The 19,293-nt window shown below is 41.7% G+C and overlaps 1 pseudogene; it reads left to right on the top strand.

Annotated features, from left to right (window-relative positions):
* The first annotated feature begins 4,822 nt into the window (after positions 1-4,822).
* On the top strand, positions 4,823-6,124 carry LOC100960784 (annotated as a pseudogene).
* Positions 6,125-19,293: the final 13,169 nt, after the last annotated feature.

The following is a 19,293-nucleotide window of genomic DNA, read 5'->3' as shown; positions in this document are numbered from 1 at the left end:
GGCTCCTCTTCCCCTGCTTCAGGGGAAGCATTCAGATGGGAGCCTGGTGAGGCCGGCTTGTAGGTTGCACAGCCTCTTGAGGTCTTGCTTTCATCACATTCTTTTGTTGAAAGTGATCACAGAGCCAGCCCACATTCAAGGGAAGGGGAAATTGATTCTACCTTTTGCTGGGAGGCACAACAAAGCCTTGGGGGCATGCTCAGAGGGTAGCAGGAACTGTAGTGATCATATCTGCAAATAAGTTTTCCAGTTTTCATCTGACTTAGAACTTTATTTGTTGAATGAATTAAAAGACCAATTTATATGATACTGTATTTGTGGTTTCATATTTAGTTGTTGCATTAAGAAATTCCTACTCTAAATCCAGTAAACATCCATGATATTTTCTTCCAATAATTTTAATTGTTTTAATTCAGGGTTGAGCAAACTTTTTTCTGTGAAGGACCAAATAGTAATTACTTTAGGCTTGGTGAGTCATAGGGTGTCTGTGGCAATTCTGCCTGGGAAAGCAGCCACAAACAATACATTAACAAAGGGATATGGCCATATACTAACACAAATTGATTTTCAAAACCAGGGGGAAGCTGACGCTTGCCTAAAGGTATGTGGTTTTGCATTTGTGATGGAAAGAAAAACAAACCTTTCAGACAATTATCATAGAATAATTGTTAAATAAATAATCCTTTTTTACTTTTTTTTTTTTTTTTGAGACAGAATCTCATTTTGTTGCCCCCAGTAGAGTGCGCTAGTGTCACAGCTCACAGCAACCTCAAACTCTTGAGCTCAAGTGATTCTCTTTCCTCAGCCTCCTGCATAGCTGGGGCTATAGGTGCCGGCCACAACACACGGCTATTTTTAGAGATGGGGTCTCACTCTAGCTCAGACTGGTTTTAAACTTGTGAGCTTAGGAGATCTTCCCTCCTCAGCCTCCGAGTGCTGGGATCACAGGTGTGGGCCTTTTTTTATGCCACATTTATCATCTGGTAAGTAGGTTCAGTTTCCATGTTATCCATTTGATTCCATAATCATTTTATTCATGCACCTTTATATGCTTAATTATGTTTGCCCTTAGATTATGTTTTTTTGCCCCAAAGTCAAATATACTCTCTTTTTTCTGGTTTTGCAAAAGTATCTCTGCTTACCTTTCCAATGTAGTCTTGTAGGTGAATTTCAAGATAATTTTTAAAGTATCAAAACAAACTTAATTTTTGTTGACATTTTTACTAGAACTGCATTAAAATTTAATATTCTATTATTTGATACTTCACAAAGAAAAAATAAATCTTTACAATATTAGGTCTTCCTATCTAGATCATGGCATTTCTCTATTACTTAACCCTCCTCTAATCTCATGTCTAGTTTCATAGCTTCCTTCTAACCAGTGCGTATGTTCCTCAGCTTCTTAGTAGATACTGCTGGTATGTCAGCCAATATCAAAGCTTTGCCCCTTCCTCCTGGCCACAGAGGATGACTGCATTTCCAGCTTCCCATGATGCAAGGTAGGACCATGTGACCAAATTATGGTTAACAGGATGTGGTGCAAGTGATCTACAATCTTCTATTCTCCTTCTGTCTTCTCTTGTCTCCTGGATGGATGGCAAGTTCCCATGGGAGACTTGAAGCCCTGGGACATGGCAAAGCAACTAGAGGGAAGGAGACTGGACCTCCTTAAGCCATTATGAGAAATGCCACCTGCCAAAAATTAATTTGAATTATAGTGGGGAAGATAAACCTTCCTGGGGCCAGTGAAATGAGATGCTATGCTTGTTTCTGTCAGAGCAGTTAGTCTTTCTGGTTCTGTATTTTTGTCCCTGTTCTAAATAAACTGTTGTTTTGCTTTAACTAATATGTTGTTTTTCATTCGATTCTTTTGTGATCATCAGTTGGGTATGAGCCAAATAATGTTACCTGTATGTTCCAATTATAACTCTTGTTTCTGTTTCTTAATTTATTGGATTCTGGAAATTCTGCAATTTTTATAAAATTGCAATAATTATAAAAGAATGAAGAGCATTGGGCGGCGCCTGTGGCTCAAAGGAGTAGGGCACCGGCCCCATATGCTGGAGGTGGTGGGTTCAAACCCAGCCCTGGCCAAAAACTGCTAAAAAAAAAAAAATGAAGAGCATCCTTGACTCGATCTTGAGATTACTGAAAATGTTATATTCTCCACTACTAAATATGTTCTTTTCAAAAAGATCTATATTCCTTGCCATGCTAAGAAATTTGTGAACTTAGGTTTAAGGAATTTATGCAGCTATATTTTACATAAAATGTGTAGCTTAGGTTTTGGTTTGCATATATTAAGTTTTACTGTCAATAACAGTTTCAGTTTTACTGAATTTTGGAGCTTTCACCTATAATCTAGCTTGGAGCCAATTTTGTTCTCTTCTTGTGACCCAGGGGTAGTGAATAGTTGGACTAATATCACTGTGGATATGAGATAGTATAAATAATGGTTAACAAATTTTTTCCCTTTCTGCATGAGAATCTGACCTTCCTTAAAATTTCTGGATCTAATTCCTCGGAGACATGATAAAGATATAATGTCTATAATGTATAGCTAAAGGTATAAGGTATATAGCTTCAAGGCAACACAGCTTATGGGGAAAAGCTGCCTGCTAAATAGTGAAAATGCTTCTTGACTAGGAGAATTACAAATACCTGGAAAACCCATGTTTGGACTTCTGTGTGTACTGTGATGTAATGGCACAGCTCCCTTGCAGATTTTCTGTAAGATACACCTGTGCAAATGCGATTTTAGCTCCTGGGCTTCGTTAGGTTTTCAAGCCCGAGGCTCACTCAAATCAGTCAGTAAGTATCTCAATTTTTTGCACCTGAGATGTTACCTGGGTCCAAACATAGTTTTACCAGATGACTTTGTGGACTATTGCAAGGAATACCACAGAAAGGAAATATCTGTGCCTTGTCTTGTGACTTTCTGAGCAATTATGCTGCCAAGAGTGGCCAGGGCAATCTATGCATCTGGATGTTTAGTTGAGCTTAAGAAGACCCTTTGGTGAATTATTAGCACAAGGCTCTTCTTCACCAGGATTTTAATATAGCTTGCTACTGGAATTATTTAAGACCACATTAAAGACTCTAGTTTTGTAAGTCTAGCACTTGCATGCTTTAGAGCCCTGGATGTCTCAATGCCCCTATCTGCGCTATCAGTGTGCAGTGGAGGCCAGACCCTGTGTTAGTCAATGGTTCACTTCAACTCATTCCCTCTCCTGAGGTAGTCTATCCTGTTTGCCTGGAATGCTCACTCTAGCTGTCTAGAGAAACGCCCTCCACTCCACACTAACAGCAAACTAACCGTAGCTATTATGAAGTCTTTGTAAGTTTGTAAGTCTGAAGCACTTGTAGCTCTATTTTATATTATCTGACATTATTACTCTTGGTTATCAGGTATTTGATCTGGTTCCTTGGCATCCCTGGTGATTTTGTGTGAATATACAAGTTTTTAATCTAAATAACTGTGTCTTTGTGTTTCTAGAAATTCCAATGCTATTTTTAGAATGTACTTTTTATGTTTTTTTCTTTCATTATAGTGCCTATCTCTTCTTTTACATTTATAATTATTTAAAAATAATTTGTATTTTCAAATAAAATAATATTACTTGATACTTCTAGATTGTCTTTTATCTAAAGTTCTTTAAATATAATACTTTTGATTGTTTTGTTTGTTAACTCTCCTTTAAAATCGATAAATCCTTTGTGTGGCTTATGAATAATAATATGCTAAATTATGCCATGAAAACAATAACTCCAAATATAAATGTTTTAAAACATCATACCTATTATATAACAGGTCCAAACTGCTCTCCTAGGCAGTGTTCTCCCGTGAGGGCTGAGCTAGCTGTTTGTTATCAACACATCTCCACAATCATCCCAGAGAAATATAAAGAACAGCATGTAAACTCTTCAACACATCCACTGCGACGTGTGCCAAGCACATTTCAATGACCAAAGCAAGTTTCTTGGCATTCAAGAGGATGGAAAAACTGTTAATGCTGAGTACCTACAGGGGAAAGCCCACAAATGTTGAAACTTATCACCTATAATCCCTAATTTTTTACCGTGAGCTTAGTTTTGTTAGAAACCATTTTTGCAGTGGATGGTGTATGCACCACATTCCAAGCATCATTACAGAGAAGATCTCTGTTCATTTCTGCTTGATGCCCCGAGGGCTTTAGGATTTTATAAATACTCATATAACCAGTTTTTGTGTTTATTTTCAGCTTTGATTCATCTACCTCATAAGTTATTGTCTATGCCCATAGGTTGCTCTGGTTTAGAGTTTCACTATTTCACTATATTTTTTATGCAAATAAGCTTCCTTATTGCTCACTTTGAAATTTTGGATACAGCAATCTCAGTTTCTACTTTCTACCTTAGCCTGTCCTGTACTTATATTCAAACCCTAGCCTCTAGTCTCTGATGTCGTAAGTGCTATAGCACCACCTTGTATGTTTGTTTAAATAAATATCCTCTTTAATTATGTCACCTGAAGTTTCCTGGCTTATACATTCGAAAACATGACCAAAATTTATTCTGAAGTTTTGTACTTTATCTCTGTAGTTTTATCTACCATGTTGCCAAAAATGCAAATGCTATGAACTTGTTTAATTGTGAATCTTCTCTACAGCACTGTACCTATTACAAAAACAGGAACTACTCACCTCATTAGTTCTGTCTCCACCTTATATCCCAGGACTCAGCAAATGTCTTGGAACTGACAAATATTCCATCCTAGGGTAACATAATTGTCTAATGAAAGCAGCTATCCAGGAACCCCACCCCCTTTCTCTGTGGAATCACCATGGCAGTTGGGACCCTGTACACACATCCTGAAAACTGGAGGGCTTTCCAGGTGCTCAGTGCAGCAGGGCTCAGCTCCATGTGCTCTCCACACCACCCACTTCCACTTTGGCCAAACCAACCACACCCCTGAATTTCTCATAAATTTCCTGCCACAAGGTTCATCATTTGAGGATGATGATGGAGTCCGGGTGTTTGAGAGCAAGGCCATTGCCTACTGCACAAGCAATGAGGAGCTATAGGCAAGTACTCCAGAGGCAGCAGCCCAGGTGGTGCAGTGGGTGAGCTTTGCTGATAGCGACATAGTGCCCCCAGCCAGTACCTGGGTGTTCCCCACCTTAAGCATCATGAATCACAACACACAGGCCACAGAATGCAAAGGAAGAAGTCAGATAAATTCTGGGGCTTCTGGATGTACACTTGAAAACAAAGACTTTTCTAGTAGGTAAACAAGTGACACTGGCTGACATCACAGTTGTGTGTACCCTGTTATAGCTGCATAAGCAGGTCCTGGAGCCTTCTTTCCACCAGGCCTTTCCCAATACCCAATACCAGCCGCTGGTCCCTCACTTGCATTAACCAGTTCCAGCTGTCTTGGGGAAAATAAAACTGTGTAAGAAGATGGCCCAGTTGGATGCTGAGAAGTTTGCAGAGAGCCAGCCTAAAAAGGATGCCCCACGGAAAGAGAAGGCCTCAAAGGAAGAGAAGCAGAAGCCCCAGGCTGAAAGGAAAGAGGAGAAAAAGGCAGCTTCCACCTCCTCAGAGGAGATGGATGAATGTGAGCAGGCCCAGGCTACTGAGCCCCAGGCCAAGGACCCCTTTGCTTACCTGACCAAAAGTACCTTTGTGTTGGATGAATTTAAACACAAGTACTCCAATAAGGACACAGTCTCTGTGGCACTGCCACATTTTTGGGGAGCACTTTGATAAGGATGGCTAGTCCCTGTGGAACTCTGTGTACTGCTTCCCAGAATAGCTCACCCAGACCTTTATCTGGGTTGCAACCTCATCACTGGAGTGTTTCAGCAATTGGACAAGCTGAGGAAGAATGCCTTTGCCAGTGTCATTCTCTTTGGCACCAACAACAGCAGCTCCATTTCTGGAGTCTGGATCTTCAGAGGCCAGGAGCTTGCCTGTCCACTGAGTCCATATTGGCAGGTGAACTACGAGTCATGTACATGGCAGAAACTAGATCCTGGCAGTGAGGAGACTAAGACATTGGTTTGCGAGTACTTTTCACTGGGAGGGGGCCTTCCAGCATGTGGGCAAAGCCTTCAATCAGGGCAAGATCTTCAAGTGAACATCTCTTGTCATCACCTGTCTGCACCTATCCTTCAAGGAGATGGGGGTAGGTTAAAGGAAACTGAACATTGAAAAAACAAAAAAGAAAGAAAGAAAGCAGCCATCAATTCTTTCTCATCTGGCATAAGCATGCTTCTAATCCCATCAAGAAATGGAATCTACTTTCCTTCTCTTGAATCTGTGTTGGTTCTATGACCTGCTTTGTCCAAAAGAAAACAGCAGAAGCAATGTCTGGGACTTCCAAGCCTATGCTCTGAAAGAGCTTGGCCCTTTGAATCTGAGGAAGTCCCGACTAGAGAACTAAATGAATGAGTTGACATGAGAGTAGTCCCTTAGAATGTGAGGTCACCTTGGAGAGTCCAGCCCCTGCCAAGCTTTGAGTGGAATTGACCTGCACAAAAGGCCTCCAACCAGACCAGTTGGATGAGGAGATCACTCAACTAGGCTCATTCCAATCCATGAAACTTTGAGAAGTAATAAGTTGTTGCTGTTAGGCAACCAAATCTTGGGATAGTATGTTGTATGATTGGGATAGTATGTTGTATGATTGGGATAGTATGTTGTATGATTGGGATAGTATGTTGTATGATGAATAACTGAGGCACTTAGCTAACAACCAGTCTACTGAAAGAGACGATGGGCATTGGTCACTTAACTTAAAATTACATCACAATTTTAAGAAAAATATCCTAGAAAGTATAATAACTGTCTTTAAGCTGACATGACTAAAAGAAAAAAAGTGATTTATTTAAGAAATTTTGGATGATTTAAAAATTGATTCTAAAAGTCAGAGTAATGGGACTTGGGAACTAGTCTCTTCTTCAGTTAAAAAGTACACAGTTAATCATTTTGACTTTGTCAACTATCATCTTTTAAAAAATTGCTGAATTGGAGGTTAGCTGTTCTTATATGTGCCCCACATCTTGGTTTTATACGGTGGAATTTCTGTATAAAATTCTGTATAATAACCTATAGATTTCTGGCTGTGGAAACTCACCAAGGACTTTTCATATTCAAATGAATTCAGCTCTTTACCCATAGGTCTTTAAATCTGGCATTTTAAAATGATACCGCTCCAATACTGATGCCAAACAAACACTTCAGCTATAATCACCATGAAGATTATAATTTTTCATGCTTTTGACATTTCATAAATTCTGGCTGTAGGTCATGAGAGAGAAAATAGAACAAATTCTAAATTGTTAACCTATTTTATTACAAACATAAAATAACACATTTCATATTATAGCATAATAATTTTTATTTTATGAATGTCCAAATTGAAGCAATAAAGCCATTTCCATGCCTTTCAACAGAATTGTGCAAAGATGTGTGAGACTGTGTGGACGAGAGCCAGCTGGGAGAGGCAGCGCTGGACATCACGTACATCTTAGCTGTATTACTGGCTACCATGGTGTTTCCACCAAGTTTCTAGAAAATGAAAAACTAAAGCTTACTCTAAATTTAAAATGTTTTTAATTTTGTAGAAATAAAGTATATTTCTCATCCATATCATTTATCTTGATGACTAAACACGAAATAAGAGAAAAGAGGAGATAAGGGGCCACCACCTGCTCTAAGCACAGGCTATTGAAATCCTTGCCTCTGCGGGTGCTTTTCCCAAATACTGTTGTTTGGTCTTAAAATAACTCTTCTAATGAGAGAGGATACCCAAGAAGGCTGAGGTTTAGGAAAACAGGCTTTCTCAAGGAGACCACAAGGATACACCTGCAGGGTCCTCTCCATGGTGACGCAACTCGGGAATTTGTAGACTTAACTTCCTGGAACCTGGAAATTTCTAAGTTCTGTGAAATCCTGTAATTCTGTAGGGGATGGACCAGCATCTCCTGCTTGATTCAAACTGGCCAATGGGAAGGGTACCTGTGGGGTGGAACTTTTTGACTGTCAATAAAAGGAGAAAGACCAAGCCAGTCAGAGAGCACAGCCATTTGGAAATCTATGCCGTAAGCTCCCAGCTGGTGAATAAAGCCCTTCCTCTTATAAACGTGATGTTTGGGCGCTCTTTCTCTCTGTTATAAATGTGGTGTTTGGGTGCTCTTTCTCTCCACTGGGCCTCATCTTCCTGCAACACTAACACAATTCTTCTGACATTATTCTTCCATTAAATCATCACCTAGGTAATTGTATCCTATTGATGAAAAACTTTATCGATGCTCTATTTCCTCTTTGTCAAGTAAAGGTCACATTAAATGAAACTGGCTATTAAATAACAAATAAATTCCTATAACAAATGTCTTTATCTACATATACCATAGAAAGGAAAAACAAATGTGCACATATTGGTTTAAAATGAGTTTAAGATAGCTATTAAAATACTGTAGTATCTCAAGAAAACACCACAAAAAAAAAAAAGAAAAAAGAAAACAACACAAAAATGAAATTCAGATGGCTCTTGGGTGATGGACTTCGAAGTGTAGACAATTTTTTATTACCATAGAAAATTTTCATTATCCCAATAGAACACTGATACTTCTCTGCTGGTTTGAACAGTATATCTACACAACACAAATAACCAGAAGAATAAGGAGAATTACACAATTTTTTTGTCCTTTGTCCATAGTAACATAATGCATATTAGGAATTTTATTTGTACTTAAATTATTAGGTAAGAATCTACACACAGTAATTCTTGAGGCTCAAACTCAATTAAATTAAAATAATTATACTTCCTATCAAATCATTAAAGGAAGTAATATATTGTCACTATGCCTATGGCTCTGGTCTCCATGCTGCAGGAAGGAACCAGGCGTGACTCAGATTAGAAGTACAAGCTTGCAGGAGGCAGGCTAACCTTGATTGCAGGGTAGCCCCAGGCCTTTTATTCACTCGGTACTTGACAGGTGAGGGGAGTATTAAACAATGACTGTGTGCCTAAGGATTGCCAGGGGCTCAGGCTCTTTCTCGGCAAAGAACACCTGTGGATTATTTGTGCAAGAGTCCACCCTCCAGCTGCAAATCATCTTGCTCAGAGGTTGTCTGGCTCTCAGAGTCCTCTACAATATAACTTCCCCTAAAACAAAACTATTTTTACTATATATAATCAAACCTAAATTTTTAACAAGGATAAGTTTTGAGTAGCAAAAAAATCTTCTAAGCAAGAGTGAACCAATAGAAATGATTGCTCCAATTCCCTGACACAGGCTCAGTAACATAAAGACAATAGTATTTTCCACTAAATATTCACAAGTTTCTCATCATATATGTGAGTCATAGAGCCACAGTAAACGGACACTAGGGACGCTGAGATGGGATGAGGAAGAACCTTGAAGAGAGAAGGAGGCTGCATTGACAAAAGATGTGTTTGTGACACGGAAGAGGAGATGTGGATCTCTCTCTTGCCAGAATGAGAGTTTTGTACGAGATGAAAGACCAGTTTCAAGAAATGGGACTTCTAAATAAAGACAATGCCAAATTTGCAGCCCAAATGGTGGAAACCTGATTCTACAGAATTCTAGGGAGCCTAGGAATGCCTAAGTGCTGAGACCACATTTTCCCTCAAATGATAATGTGGTTTTAAGGACACAAAAACATCTGGATGTCTACAAGTATTTTCTTTTGAGACTACAGACTAATGGTTTCTATCACACATAGTCATATAAGCCCCAACTATAAAAAAAAAATTAACATCATATAAAATAAGAACTTTCACATCTGCCAAGACCCTTACCTTTCACAGACAATGTCCCGAGCAGCCAAGCTCCCTACAGAAACTCAGGGTCCTTAAGTAGCTGCACTGAGACCAGCTCTCCTGCTCAGGGTCACAGCCTGGTTTTTAGAGACATGTGTTAGAGAAAGCAAGAGCCTGGTCTAAGTGCTGGATGAATTACAGGGAAGGGTTTGTCTCCAACTATCCTTTGGCCTTAATTTACTAAATTTTTACCCATTGTAAACTAAAGGTATTTTCAGGCTTGGTATTTGGAGTGTAGAGGTATTAAAATTAATTCCCAATTTAAATATGCAAAACTTTGGTTATCAGAGGATGGATGACAACAGGAATGGGTATATACCGTGACAGAGTGAGCAGAAGCTGGAGGTGTGGGGAGCCCGATCAGGGCAGAGCAGGGGCAACAAGGAAACCCATCCCAACTCCTGTCTTCCCTCTCTGCTCTTTACATGTACTATAAGAACCTGTCCAGTAAGACGCTCTTAACCAAATTAGCGTTTCACTTTGTTAAAAGAGTATCCGCACCCTGGTGGGACAGACAGAAACCTTGTCATCCACAGCAGCACCCATGGGGGCTCCCCAGTTACAGAGGAGAGAGAGCCACAGTCTTTGTAAAGCTCACTGACACCTGTCGTCACAGAATGCCAGGCCTGACCAGGATTCCAGGGGCTCTCTGCAAAGCTCCCTGTGCTGCACACACAGCCCATCTTCTGTGAGAAAAATCATCACAAATTTCCCCTACTGAGATCTTCCTGCTTCTTTAAACTTTCAAGTATCACAAAGTACTATTGTCCCCAATCTCAGCTCCGCTCAGCTCTGAGACCAGCAGAATCTTTGTGGCTACCAATGTAAGATTTGCTTACTATAAGAGCAGAATATTTTTTGGCTAAAAAGTTTTCATTTCAGTATATTTGTGCCATGTATTTGTAGTAGCCTAGAAGTCCTTGACTTTCATCACCCTTCCTAAGGTGTATGATCTGTGGAGACTAAGACTGGCACGGGACCCCTCCACTCCTACAAACAAGGACCTTTTACTTCCATCTACTGTAGAATGCCCAGAAATCCACTGACACAGTAATACCTTCTTTAATATGCCAGAATTAATATAGTAACCATTCATATGCACTCACTGATGAACATCTGAATGCCTCCCATGGCTCAGGCACTATTTTATGTTCTTGGAACACATCAGCAAAAAGGACAGGCTCTCTGCTACTGTGGAGCTTACCCTCTATAAATTATTTCCTTTTAATACATTAGAATGGATTAATTTTATAACTGGCCAATCCCACCCAATACCTATCACCACTCTTTCCACACCCTTCCACCCTCACAGGGCACAGGCCTCCATTCTGGGGTCCTTTGCAGAAGGACGTTATCCTCACAGAGCAGGTGACCCTGGATGAACAGAGCGCTAGAGTACAATGAGGCAAATGCCCAGTGGCAGTACAGCATGCTGGCAGCTGTCCACAGAAGGCCCACACCACTCAGAGGAGGGAGAGCCATGCAGCTTTCCTTGCAGAATAGTTTACTTCCTCCAAACACATTTCCTGCAGATGTGGACTGTGCTCTGCCTGGGTACTTCCCTGGTGAGGTCCAAGAAGTGCCTGCCTTTGACTGGGAGGCTCATCCCAGGCCCCACTTCCTCCCTGTCCCACACCCCAACACCTAGGATCCACCTGTTCCTTCCCAACCCCAAATGCAGGTGAAGACAGGGGGTGGTCTTTTTCTAATTCTGTTATGGCATGTACGTAGCACTACTCTGTGCCTGCCTATCCTCAATATTTATCTTTGAATCTCAAGAAGCCTGTTTTATAAGTTAAAAGACCCTTGAACTTTAATCTTGCATAGCTCTTTTTATTCACTCCACACTAATCCCTTCTCTTATAAGCAATGTGTTGGTTCTGACTAGGGGAAGAGTAACTCTTAAGTGATTGGGTATAAAAAGCCCAAAGTTGAATGTTTCTAGGTATTACTATAACACCTTCTGTTTAAGCAATGTATCAAATCCGGGAAACTCTGAGGAGCAAAACATTTCTAAATCCTTTAAGAAGACCTTTGGAAATCCATCTTAAAAGTTCCTTCTATAATACATGCTTCTTAATGAAACCTCTCTCATCCCCACCAATATATGCAAATACCCCTAAATGTTTTGTTATAAATACTCTCATGTTCCTTCTCCTTCCTCTACCCTTGTTCATCACAGTGTCACCTGGGGGTCCATGCACAGCATAGGCTCAGCCCCCAGTCCACACTTCCCAAGTCAGAATCTGTAGCAAGAACCTCTGGGCCCTCATGAGCACACTGAATTGTGAGCAGCTCTGCTCTGCAGTGCCACTACGAGGGGAAGATGGGGCCTCTGCATGCTCTGCGTAGGTCCCCTCTACTTCCTGGCCCCCAATTCTCACGGCCTTGCCTGCACACTCAACAAAAGAGGCACAGAAAAGACAGCACCCTTTACTCCAGCTCACTTCAGAAGACCAAGTCTCACCAGCCTCCCCCACAGTCTGCCCTCTAATCCTCTCGAGTTCTCTGATCCCATTGCTCACCCTTCCTTAAGTCCTGAGACCCTTCCAGCCTGCTCTTGGGAACCCATGGTCACAGTAAATCTCCACCATTCTGTCTTTATCTCAGAGCAGTTCCTTCACCCTTATGCTGTCCCAGAACCACTCAGCCTGTCACCTGGTCACGGAGACTTCTTCCCCTCGCACACCCCTCTCCTAGGGCTGGCCCTGCAAATAGGCAGGTGTCCTCCTTGTTTCTCACAGCAGTTTGGAGACCACACTCTCCTGACCTGCCCCCATCCTCAAGCTGTGACACAGGTGTCCTCGAGCAGTGGCACCCCCACCACCACCACCACAGTGGTCCCAGCCAGCACTCGCTCCAAGAGCTGCCCCTCCCCCAGCCTGCCCTGGAAGGCTCTGTTTCTGGCCTGACACCACTCTTCCCAACTTATTTTCAATGCATAGCTTGGTAATTTTATCATTAAGATCCACAAAGAGAATCCTTCACAGTAGTACACTGGCTTCCCAGTGTCTTGACTTACCTACCTTAGCCACTTACAACAATTCCCCATCCTTCTAGCACCATTGGTCATTACCAGAAACTCCCGCATTCCCATGATTTGGGCTCAAGCATTTCCAACACTACTTCCTGTCTTTCTAGTTCTCTCTCCTTAGTCCTCTGATTTCAACACACCTTCTCCTATCCCTCACCCAACTCCTGGCCTCTCCTTGCTCAGCTGACATTCCATGGTAGCATCACTGTGTCACTCTCTGGCATCTTGACCTAATCACCTCTTTTCTCCTGTCATTTCCTCACCTGGAACAAGCCCAGTTCTGTCCCACACACCCCTTCATTAGCATTAGTGGGACAAGCTGACCCCACTGCCACTGGAGTGGTATAGCCACATCTCCTTACCCCTGGACTGTCAGTTTCCCCCTCTCAGACTATTTCTATCACCAGAGAAACACACTGTGAGGCCATCCCTTACACTGCCGCCTTTACAAAGTCTCCATTTGTGCATCCTCTTCATCTTGTGTTACCCCCACCATGATCCTTGAGCCTGCTCATTAGGTCCTCAGGTCACAGAGGACCACACATGGCCAAATTTGTGTGTCAGATCTCAATGACCATCTCGCACAACCACTAAGCAGCTCTGGCTCAGTTGGTGGCAGACACCCAGTAGCCCTTGCCCCATGGCGTGCTCCCAAGTCCTCTCCCCTTGCCATCTGTTCCTTTCCTCTCTGACAGATGGACACTGCATCTCTCCTGGGCAGACACTGCATTACTCTGGCCCCTGCTGTGGGACTTCCTCTCTCCTCTTACACACTCACCCCTTTGAAGACATCACACTATCTCATGGCTTGTTAAAGAACACCCTGACCTGGATGGTTTCCAAATTTCTATCCCTAGCTGGAACATCTCCTGGAAGCTCCACACAAATGTACCCAGCTGCTCACTGAACACCTCTAGAAAACATTTCAAATTAGCATGCTCAGAACAAATCTCTTGATTATCCCCCAAAACCCACCTCTCCTAACCTTCTCCTACAAATTTTCTACTTTCAGCAACTTAGCAATTGTGACCTCACCAAGCCTATATTTTCTGATGGTTCCCACAATTTATATGTAATTATTGAAAAAGGAGAATTATTTTGATGCCTAGTTAATGTTCAGGTCTGTTGGAATTGAAACACAAAGAAAAATGGAGTTTTTTTACGTTGGCAAGAGATGACCTATTATCAGCTGGAATTAATTCCTCACAAAGACAGGAGAGATTTTTGAGCAGATAATGCACTAGCGGTTGGTTACCTTAAAAAAAGAATCAGAAGTTCAAATATTTGCATTTCCCTGGTGTCTGCCCCACTCTGTATGGTCACCGAGCAGAGTGTTTAATGTACTCAGTGTGATAATTGTGCAGCCGTAATTACCTTGAAAGCATCCTGATCTGGATGTGGTTGTCCAGATTACTAAACAGTGACATGAGAGCTATACTTACTGAATCACATGGTTTTTATGTACTGTAAAAGACATAATACAACAAGCTAATGCCTTTCCTTCTCTGAGCTCAGACCATCACTGGAAAGACGAGCTGTGAGGGCAGGGTAATGTCTCCAGTCCTAATTGATGTTAAGTATCACCAGCCAGGGGCATTTTTAAAGCACAGACTTCAGGGCCCATCATCTACAGGATTCAAGACCACCCAGGATCCCCATTTCTGACAAATACCCTGGTGAGTCTTATACTTGGGACAGTCTGGAAAGCACTGGTCTGTGAAGATAAGAGTAGGTAATCCTACAAGAATCCAACAGTATCAACAATAACAATAAAGACACAAAAGATACAAATGTCAAGTGAAAATATTGATACATTACAAATTCTAACACTAGAAATTCCCTCAACCCAAAATACCAAAAGTCAAAAGACCTACACAAACAAAAAAAGATAAGTAAGACAGAACACCAGAGGAACATAGAGTGAATAAAAAAGTTATGGACTAATTTTAACATGGAATATGACACAGCACTGAGAATATGTGAACTACAGCAATGACAGGCACATATAAGCATATATAAATGTCAAAAATGCCATTTTGAGTGAAAAAGAAAGTCACAGATGAACAGGAACAGCATAATTCCAACTGTAAGAAGTTCAAAACCCGGTGACCTAAACAGTCTGTTCTTCATGGGCACACACTTCAGGTGTGCACCCTGAGGGCAATAAGAGTGCCCCTCCTTGTCTCTCTCACTTCTGTGAGAGAGACAAGGAGGGGCACAGCCTGGGCGGCACACAGAGAGCTCTTATGTGATTTGATCCTTACCCCAGGTAGAGGATACATGAGTATTTGTTTCATTATTCATTGAAACAGAATGTCACGTTGCAGATAACTGCACATAGACATCCATTTTAAAATAATAACTATTTACTGGACAATTACTTTCTTCACCTCCATGTGAAATAAACTTCTTGACATAACCAACTGAATATTTACAACCTTGCACAATGTGTATTTTTCATATTTCACAGATAAGGAAATAACCACAAAAAGCCAGAACCAGGATTTCTGCCAATCTGCCTCCAGAGCCTGCTGCTGGTCCACTGCTCGTGTTCTTAATAATAATTCTGAAGTCCTTCAAGGACTTTTCCCATAATATTTATAGTCCCCCAAGTTTACGGATAAGGGAATTCAGGCGCAAGGAGAATACACGACCCACCCATGGCAGACACCTGCTGAGTGGTGGGGCTGCTCTGTGTCACCTTCACATTGAGCTGCCCACCACTGCCTTCCGTTCTAAGGCCTTTGATCTCTGCAGTGCAGATCTCCATCCTCCCTTCCCTTCTCCTAGTGCTCATAATCAGGATCACTAGACTGAAGATTAGTCTCCTTGCTTTTCATCCTCCTACACTCAGTGTGTCCTCTGCACTGCCCCTACTGCAGCCCTTCCACAGGAAGATTCGAGCCAGTTCCACAAGAAGGTATATGTACCTGAGGTCCACACTCCATACTGTGAAGAGAAAGACATGCTGAGTGGTATACAATGAAAACAAGTTTAGTGCATACTCCGGGTTGAAAAATAATGCTGGAAATAAACAAAGTTTCTTCCTCGGTAAAAGCAGAGAATACCAGCAGACTGGTTTTCATCTCTAGGAAAAATAAATTTAATAAAGTATTTTGCTCTAAAACAGTGATTTGCCCCAGAAAGACACTTCCCATCTGGGCATTTTGAGGATCTCAAGCATGATGGCCAGCTCCTTGTCAACCACTCTCAAATAAACTGTGTCATTCTACAAGCTCCAAAGACATGTAAGTTTCCATCAGGAAAGGACATCCCTCACAGCCCCGTGCACAAAATGTAATGCTGGGAGCCAGTCTCAAAGGTGTTGAAAAAGTTAAAAAGGCAAAGACGGAATGGCAAGCAAACCTCCAAGTGAGCAAACTCAGGACACCCCTACCATATCCAGATCTGAATGAATGAAGGGAGAGGGTGGTATGTCCCCAAGGCTTGGTGCCAAGGCCACCCAGTAGCAGCAGGGACCAGAAGCCTACACCGGAGAGGAGCTGCAACCACTGTAGGAAGTGCTGCCTGGATACAAGAGAGGACAGGTTAAGTCCCTACGGCCGGCCGTCCTCCTACCACCACTCCCTGGAGCCACAGCCAGTTTCTAAGAGAGGTGGGAGTGGTAGTTCACAGGGGTCAGCCCTGCAGCACTACGTAGACCAGCAGAAACCAGGGGCAACCAGCAAATGAGGGGCCCAGAGAAGGAGTCCTGCATCTATGCCTCACTCGCAGACAAGAGCAAAAACAACAAACATGGCCAGGAGGGGAAGGAAAGCACAGAATGAAAACAAAAACGTTTTAAATATCAAACACAAAAATTATCTTCTCAGACAAATTTGAGATATTACTACATCCATGAAACAATACTGTGCAGCTATTTAAAAAAGACACAAAAACTGAGCTCATAGAAATTAAAAATGGTTACTAAAATAAATAAATAAAAGTTTGGAAGATAAAATTAAACTCTCTCAGAAAAAAAGAACTCAGGTCTAAAGAGTTAGAAAACATGTAGAGAATTATTGAGAAAGTACATTTGAGTAACTGGAGTTGCAGAAAAGAAAGAGAAAATGAAGGCAATAACCCTTCAGAGACAGTTTCCTGGATGTTGAGGAGATAAGTCTCCATGTGCAAAAAGCCTGTAAACACTGCATACAAAAAAACAAGTCACATTGAGGCTATTCTTTGTAAAATTTATCTAAGTAAGTCCCTAAAACCTATACTAACAATAATAATCATAATAAAAATAACAAAATCCATCAACAAAGACTTAGACTGAAAATATATTTCTTACATTAGCAAAGGAAATGAATTATCAATTATTAAAGTTCTGAGAGAAAAATATTTAAACTGTTTAGAAGCTAGCTTTTTTTAACATGCAGCTAAACTGCTAAACTATCAAACCAAAGATATGCTGACCTCTTACATACTTTCTTTAGGCAGCTATTTGGTGAGATAATACAACAAAATAAGAGAGAAAGCCAAGAAAGTGAAAGATCTGGAAATCTGGGAAACATTATCTCTAATCCAGAAAATCAAGTGAAGAAGGCTCCCAGGATAACAGTGGGATTGGGTCAGGAAAATGACTAGTTGACATTGGGTGGGAGGACAGAGGGCTGCAAGAGGGAGGAGTCCAAGGGGTGCATAAAAGGCAAAATCATACATTTGATATTTCTGGAGAGACAATGATAAAGGCAGCCAATGATTTACAAAAAAGAGAGGAGGGTGGGGGATGGGTATAATGTAGGGTAACACCCTCCCGGGTGAAGGGTACAACTACAAGTTGGACTCCACCTAACCCCCGCAAACAATGTAACCTAATCATCTATACCTTCATATTAATCTAAAATTCAAAAAAAGTAGAGAGACAAAAACATCAATATACAGAATATGTAAAGCTGATCAAAGAGGAATGCAATCACAATAAATTTCTTGGGAATGTACCATGACTGAGAAAGTAGTAATAGTTACTTTGTCATAGCAATGGGAACACCACATATTAACTTTTACCTTTTAGAACTCACCTATATACAAGCAAAAAAATGACAAAAAGTAAGTGTCATCAAGCCTACAAGTGAATAATTAAAAGTTTAGGTAATAAGAGCTGAGAGGCAACAGAGAGAAGCCCCAGTGGAAGAGAAACACAAGTCCACAGATATCCTCTTCCTCACGTGAGGAGTCCAAAGGCACTATCTACAGTTGTCAGAAGAAGGAAAAAAAGGCACAGCAGGAACATCTCACAGAGTCACAAAGGTGGTAAATGTTTAGAGAAATGAGGGATGGTGGTTTAACTGTATCTGGACAATAGAAGAAGAGCAGCAGGTATCAAAGGGAGCCAAAGCATCATCTATCATAACAGGAGATCGCTGGTTCATCTAAGAATATGCACCTACAAATAATACTTGACTTTGAGATTAAAAGAATAACCAAAAGCAACAGCTAAAATAAGAACATGCTCCAGTGAGTGGGTGCACAAAGAGGTAGAGAAGGCTGCAGCTTCGTGTAGGCCTGAAACCACTCAGCATTAAAACTTTGCTCCTGGCTCGGCGCCTGTGGCTCAAGTGGCTAAGGCACCAGCCACATACACCTAAGGTGGTGGGTTCAAATCCAGCCTGGGCCCGCCAAACAACAACGGCTGCAACCAAAAAATAGCTGGGTGTTGTGGCGGGTGTCTGTGGTCCCAGCTACTTGGGAGGCTGAGGCAGGAGACTCTCTTGAGCCCAGGAGTTGGAGGTTGCTGTGAGCTGTGATACCACAGCACTCTACCCAGGGGGACAGCTTGAGGCTCTGTCTCAAAAAAAAAAAATAACTTTGCTCCTTACAGTTTGATAAATGCACAAGTGAGGTGCAAAGATTCACAACCACAGAACATACGAGGCACATGAATTTTAGACTATGCAAGAAATTTACATTCTCCTTTTTTTACTAAGAAAAATTGAAGTTTTCCAAAGCTCTGTCCTATAGGTTGTCAGGACTTTGACCTCAGCTTCTCAAACGTTCTCCAACCGGGCCCTGGATCATCAAAGACCCTAAGGGCTCAGGTGGTCCTGAGCATTTGGAAAGCTCTCTGATACTCAATTTATGCTGGTCGTCAGTGACAGTGCTCTTTGTCAACCCGGGCCAGGGGTTCTCAAACTTTTTAAACAGGGGGCCAGTTCACTATCACTCAGACCATTGGAGGGCTGGACTGCGGGCCCCAGGATGAGTCAGCTGCTAAGCAGGACAGGCAGCAGCAGCAAAAACACCCAGCGAGCCGGGTAAGTGTCCTCAGCAAGCCACATGTAGCCCATGGCCTGTAGTTTGAGGACGCCTGCCTCAGTCCTCTGAAGGCAGAAAGCAGTAACCATCTGCCACCTCTACCTTATAAAGTGCAAGTCTGTTTTATAACAGGAAACATAAGAGGGCACAGCAGGCATCATGAGCTGTT

Source organism: Otolemur garnettii, unplaced genomic scaffold (assembly GCF_000181295.1).
Source record: "Otolemur garnettii isolate 467f Iridium unplaced genomic scaffold, OtoGar3 scaffold00045, whole genome shotgun sequence".
Taxonomy (NCBI): domain Eukaryota; kingdom Metazoa; phylum Chordata; class Mammalia; order Primates; family Galagidae; genus Otolemur; species Otolemur garnettii.
This window is presented reverse-complemented; position numbering and strand designations above follow the sequence as displayed.